The following is a 6902-nucleotide window of genomic DNA, read 5'->3' as shown; positions in this document are numbered from 1 at the left end:
CAAATGCCAGATCTACGCCGATAGAATTCATGTGCCACCATCTTTTCTCAACATACTCTCTTCCCCTTGGCCTTTCTCCATGTGGGGAATCGACATGATTGGAATGATCGAGCCAAAAGCGTCCAACGGACATCGCTTCATCTTGGTAGCCATAGACTATTTCACCAAATGGGTTGAAGCAGCTTCGTATGCAAACGTCACAAGACAAGTTGTCGTCAGGTTTATCAAGAATCACATCATCTGTCGCTACAGCATTCCTAGCAAGATAATCACTGACAATGGGTCAAATTTGAATAACAAAATGATGAAGGAGCTTTGTGAAGAATTCAAGATCGAACATCACAACTCATCTCCTTACAGACCAAAGATGAATGGAGCTGTAGAAGCAGCTAACAAAAACATCAAGAAAATCATTCAGAAAATGGTCATCACTTACAAGGATTGGCATGAAATGCTCCCGTATGCTCTTCATGGTTACCGTACATCAGTACGTACTTCGACTGGAGCAACTCCTTTCTCCCTTGTATATGGCATGGAGGCAGTCCTACCTATAGAGGTTGAGATTCCATCAATGAGAGTTTTGATGGAGGCAAAATTAACAGAAGCCGAGTGGTGTCAAAGCAGATTCGATGAATTGAACTTAATCGAAGAAAAGCGCATGACAGCTTTATGCCACGGACAGCTATATCAACAAAGAATGAAGAAAGCTTTCGACAAAAAGGTTCGACCTCGCACAATCAAAGAAGGCGACCTTGTACTCAAAAAGATTCAATCTTTTCTCACAGATTCGAGAGGGAAATGGACTCCCAATTATGACGGCCCCTACGTGGTCAAGAGAGCTTTCTCAGGAGGAGCCTTAATACTCACGACTATGGATGGAGAAGAATTCACCCGTCCTGTGAACGTCGACGCAGTCAAGAAATACTTCGCCTAAATAAACAAAAAGAACAGCTCGCTAAGTTGAAAACTCGCAAAGAGCGACTTAGGCAAAAAAGAGCGTCTCGGTGAATCGAAAACCCGAAAGGGCGGTTCAGGCAAAAGTTAGAGACATAAAAAAATAAATGATCAATCCCGGTAAACTTAAAACCCGAAAGGGGTAGTTTACGCAAAAGTTAGGGATATATGGCAAGTAACTGTGTTCAGGACAAACTTGATCATTCAAAATCCATAGCGGAGTGTTCATCAGCAGTAGGTCATCTTCTACGAAGCACGAATACAGCGCAACTCGGAGTGGAAGGGAGAGATAACGGTCGTCACGTTTCATCGTAGCCCTTTTCCCGAAAATTACCAATTTCCAACTTTGTAAATACTCCATGGAATCAAGCATTTGGCTGATTACCATTCCATATATAATAATTTGAGCCTTGTGCTTTTCCTTTGCAATCTAGTCTTATTCAGTTTCTTGAAATGCATTTTTAATTTTAACAGTCACTTTCTTGAAACAAATGTTTTCATAAAATAAAATGAATTTACTTGCAAAAAATAAAGGTGAAATTTCTTTCTAAGGTTTACAAACAATAGGAAGAATGCAAACAGTTGCTCCGAGAACGGTTGAGACTCCGGGAACCTATATTTCCCCATGAGGTCGCTTTGCGAACATCTCCCGATGACGGATCTTCACTTCAATTCATATTACTTACTTCGGACAGCGAACAACTGATAACCAGATATTCCCGACAGAGTTCGAACTCCAAGAAGAGGACATCTTCTGATCAACAAGAATTCAAGTCGTATCATTAGGATTTTACATCCGCGACAATTCTATTCACATTCACTTTACATTTTATAATTGTCATAATATTCATGCATACATTACATCACAACTGCATAGTCAAATTAGGCTTTTAATCGTGAGAATGCCCGAGTCATGAGGGCATGAACTCAAGTTTCCCCTGCAAGTCCTGGAGAAACTTTTTCCTGCAAGACAACAATCCATGTAGAGAGATTTCCCCAAGCAAGTCAATAGATGGTAGTCTCCCTCAAGGAGATAGTTTGTTCACTTTTGGAATTCCTTTGCCGAGATTCTCCTGCAAAGCAACATTCAACAGTCTTTTTCAGATAAGATAGTCTGCTTCGCATTTTGGGCTTCCCCAAAAGTTTGGCATTTCCCCAGTAAGGTCGAGAGATGCCACCTTCTTTTTTGTCAAAGAAAATAATTCAGAATCTCCCAGCAGATCGACAAATGATTCCCCAGCAGAATCAGTGAATGGTAGTCTTCATCCAGAAGATAGTTCATGATCCCCAGCGGAGTCAACAAATGGTAGTCTTTCCCCAAGGAAAGACAGTTTGTCTGTCAAATACTCAAGAGATCGACAAATGGTAGTTTCTTCAAACAGTTTGTCTGTTTCAGGGATGTTTAGTTCCCCACAGAGTCAATAAATGGTAGTTTTCCCCTTAAGAAAACAGTTTGTTGATTCCCCAGGCACCAATCGACGAATGGCAGTTTTCACCCCGAAAACAGTTCGTCTGCCTTCAAAACAAAGTCATTAGCCCCTCAAAAAGCATGGGCCCATGTGACAATCTTTCAAAGATGCCAGGTCAAAAAGGGAAGATGGCAAAGTTTCTTTATTACCATCAAATGGTATCTCATCTCCAAGTGCTGATGAGAAGTTTGATGAGGAAACAAACCCTTGAAGTTTCTTTATTACCGTCAAATGGTATCTCATCTCCAAGTGCTGATGAGAAGTTTGATGAGGAAACAAACCCTTGAAGTTTCTTTATTACCGTCAAATGGTATCTCATCTCCAAGTGCTGATGAGAAGTTTGATGAGGAAACAAACCCTTGAAGTTTCTTTATTACCGTCAAATGGTATCTCATCTCCAAGTGCTGATGAGAAGTTTGATGAGGAAACAAACCCTTGAAGTTTCTTTATTACCGTCAAATGGTATCTCATCTCCAAGTGCTGATGAGAAGTTTGATGAGGAAACAAACCCTTGAAGTTTCCTTATTACCGTCAAATGGTATCTCATCTCCAAGTGCTGATGAGAAGTTTGATGAGGAAACAAACCCTTGAAGTTTCTTTATTACCATCAAATGGTATCTCATCTCCAAGTGCTGATGAGAAGTTTGATGAGGAAACAACCTTCGAAGTTTCTTTATTTACCGTCAAATGGTATCTTACCTCCAAGTGCTGGTAAGAAGTTTGACGAGGGAACAAACCTTTGGAAATTTTCTCTTTATCTGAGATATTGTCCAAACGCAACTAAGACCAGTTTCGAGATTTGGACATCCGGAACGAGAGGAGGTTGTTTACCTTTCTCTAAGTATCAACACTTAGTTAAAGAAGATGGATTGCGCATCCTACATTGCCATCCATTCACCAGAATTCACATCAAGTATTTCTGCAGGAGTTTGTCTCTTCATCCCCCGCCAAGTGCGACAACGGGATCAAATCATGCAAAGATTTTATCAATTACAACATCTCAGGAGCGCCCAAAATTCGGGCATTCTTTGATATTTAAGTCTCTTTTACGCAGGAGAGATCGAGATCTCAATCTCTCTCCCTCCAGATAAAAGAAACTTAAATAGGGGCATCTGTCATACCCTAATTTTTGACCCCCCTGAGATGACATATCTTCAGGATTTTTCATCAGGTCAAGACAAGTACCCAGAGCAGTCATTTCTCCATCTGGTACCTAATCGAGGATGCTCAAAGACAAGAAAGCTCAGGCAAAGGATCAATCAATACAAAGACTAGTCTCTAATACAATCATGGGGCTCAAAAACTTCACTTTTCTCATCTATGATTGATTAGACATCCAGTCATATGAGTACAGGTTTACTCAGGTCACCAGACTAGGGTTTTGAGCCTATCAAGGACTGAAATCAGGGATCACATTTGGGAAACCCTAAAAAACCTCAGAGGGTCATTCAAAGACATCAATCATCTTCAAATAACTCATATTACAAGGTCTACTGGACATCACACTTCAATTCAAAGTCTACAGTCATTACTTTCACATGGTCGACAAATTAGGGTTTTGACCTAATTCACCAGGATAGTTGACTTCTGATCAGGGCATGAATCCAAAACTCAAGACATGATTCAAGGATCTCTACTACCTCCATATAATCCATTTATATCATCCTTTTGGGGAGAAGATCTTATTCCTACACAAAAGCCCAAAAATTCACTTTGTCAGGAAAAAGTCAACTGTGAAGGATCATCATTGACTTTTAAGGTTTTTGGTCAAAAAATGACTTTCAAAGATCAATATCATCAATATATGGATGTCAAAGTCATTTGGCCAAAGAAATTCAAAGAAATTCATCAAGGAGCGAAAAGTCGGGAATTAGGGTTTTTGAAGGCATGGTGAGATCTCAAAATTTCACCTACACAACTCAAAAAACTTCCAACATGAAAGTTGTAGATCTTGCCAAATAAAACAACATCTTACAAGGGAACTTTTTTCAAAAGATCAACCATTTATGAAGTTTTGGAAATTTTGAAGTTTAGGTCATAAACACTTAGAAATTTTTCTAAGTGTTTTAACCTAGTTTTCTTCCAACTTTGGCCTCATTTTTCACAAATTTCCCAAAGGATTCTGAAGAAGACATAAACTAATGATTTAAAGTAGATGTTTAGGGCTTTCCAAATTGTGTTCAACCTTCTCAAAATTCAATTTGAGCTAAGAGTTATGCTTGTTCAAAGTTGGCCTCATGAAGTAAAATTATAGGTCATGCATCATTTTGGAACTTTGAAATTTTGTGCACATGACCTCAAATACAGATGCTACATGACCCATAATACATCTGCAAACATGCCATGCATTCATTTTCACCATGCCATAAGAATTGAAGAAGATTCCTAAAACAAGAACATGTGATTATGTAATGATTACTTTTGAGAATTTATGGCAAATTGATGAATCACCCAAGGAATCTTCTCACCAACCAATTAGAGCTCACTTTGCATCTGAATTGTCCCCTAAGATCAGATAGAATCAATGGATAGAGGAGGTGGCTCGAAATTGCAATGATCACACTTGGATATTCTTTGAAATTTCTTCATGGCTAAGAAACCAAACTTGCTTCACTAAGCAAGCTCACTCTCCCAATCAGTACTGAGACATTTGCCTATAAATAGAGGCCTCATTCTCATTCAAAAAAACACACCAAAGCAACCATATTACTTGCTTTCTCTTTCTCTTCTCTTGTTCATTGTTTTTCAAAGTTCTTTGGCAAGAAGAATCGATTTCTTCAAACCAGAGCTTATCTTTGGGAAGTGAGCATTCTAACATCTCAAGGGAGGTCATTTGAGGTGATCCAAGCACCTGGATCACTTCTGTAAGTGGAGGAACACCATTGTTGCTCTCACTTTGGAGCATCTGCAGTTGGAGGTCCATGGAGTAATTCAAGAGGTTCTGAACCAAGCCAATCATCCAGGCACACTCCTCAGGTCATAGTGAAGCTAACCAGATGGCTGCAGCTCATCTGTAACTCAAGAATCAACACCCTCCATGTTCACTTGAAGCTGAAATCGAGGGAGGTCCATAGAACAATTCAGAAGGATTCAGGCTGTAATAAGCCTTCAGTTAGCATCATTGAGTCTCAGGGAAGCTATTGAGATCATTCATTCAAGCCCAGGTGCTCTCCATCATCCTCACGACCTCCATTTTCAGAGGTAAGTTTTTGAACTCCACCTCTTTAATTTAAGTACTCTTAGTGATAAAGCTCGATTCTATCTTGTTCAGCATCATCAGAGGATTGAAAACCCTCTATCATCATTCATTTATTCATCTTGTGCATCATTTAATTTTAAAATTAGGGTTTATGTGTTCTTCGTGTTCATAATGAAATTCGTTAGTTACACTTAGAATAAATGAATTCTGAGCCCATAATCATGTTCCTTGTCCAAAAACGAGTGAGATTGATGTTTACATCATGCCATTTAGTTGAGAAACCAGAGAGTTAGGAATTTGAAAATCTGAAGCTCGAGGAAGAAGATGAACATGGCGCGCGTAAAATTTGAATTTCCTGGCTTATCTGAAAATATAATATATTGAGGGTATATAGTTAACAAGCTGCGCGCGCAGCTCAGTTGGTTAAGTTTTGAAATGTGATCATGAAGGGCGTGGGTTCGAACCTCTCTAGGGCCAAACCAATTTTTTAACATCCATTTTCATTCTTTTTTTTACAAACTTCACACAATTAATAAACTTATCAAATTAACTCATTTTCATTTCATCACTTGCTATTTAATATACCTACTTTGTGAATAATCAAAAAATCATAAAAAATATTATTTATTTCATGTATTTTAATTAGGTTTAAAATAGTATGTTTTAAATGTTTTCTTAAATACTTTAAAATATATATATTCATTTTGTTTAAACCTAATTACTTTGTGAAGAATTTTATGATAAAACCCTAATTATTTAGGTCTTAATTGGGTATAGATTTCATCTTTGCCTTAATTAAGTTGACTTTTTGTCAATATTCAAAATTGTTTTCAATCTCTGATTAAACGGATGATTAGGGTTTTCAAACAACAAAACCTTGCATCATTCCAAATCATTTTTTTCAAATTGCTTTTACACCAGTACTGTAAAGTACTGGGCCTCTAATAGAGTGTAAGTCCCAAAAACCTTCTCTTCTTAGCTTGTTTTCAAAACTGTATTTTCAAAATCTTCTTTCTGTTTTCAAAACATTCTTCTGGTATTTGAAGGGCATTATTCTCAGTGAAACTCTTCAGATACCTATGTGACCTTTGTCCATCTTCACTTCTTCTGTTTTCAAAAACCATTAACTGTTTATCACATACATTCAACTGTTATCAACAAAAACAATAAAAATATTGTTGAGGCTCTGTACATACTTCTTCAAAGGCCTCCACTCCATCCAGGTTAGGCTTTACAAGCTTTCAATTTACAGTCTTTGTTTAAATTACTGTCAAATATAA

This window comes from Vicia villosa, linkage group LG4, assembly GCF_029867415.1.
Source record: "Vicia villosa cultivar HV-30 ecotype Madison, WI linkage group LG4, Vvil1.0, whole genome shotgun sequence".
In the NCBI taxonomy this organism is placed as follows: domain Eukaryota; kingdom Viridiplantae; phylum Streptophyta; class Magnoliopsida; order Fabales; family Fabaceae; genus Vicia; species Vicia villosa.
The sequence above is the reverse complement of the archived record's forward strand: the minus strand, read 5'-3'. Positions refer to the sequence as shown.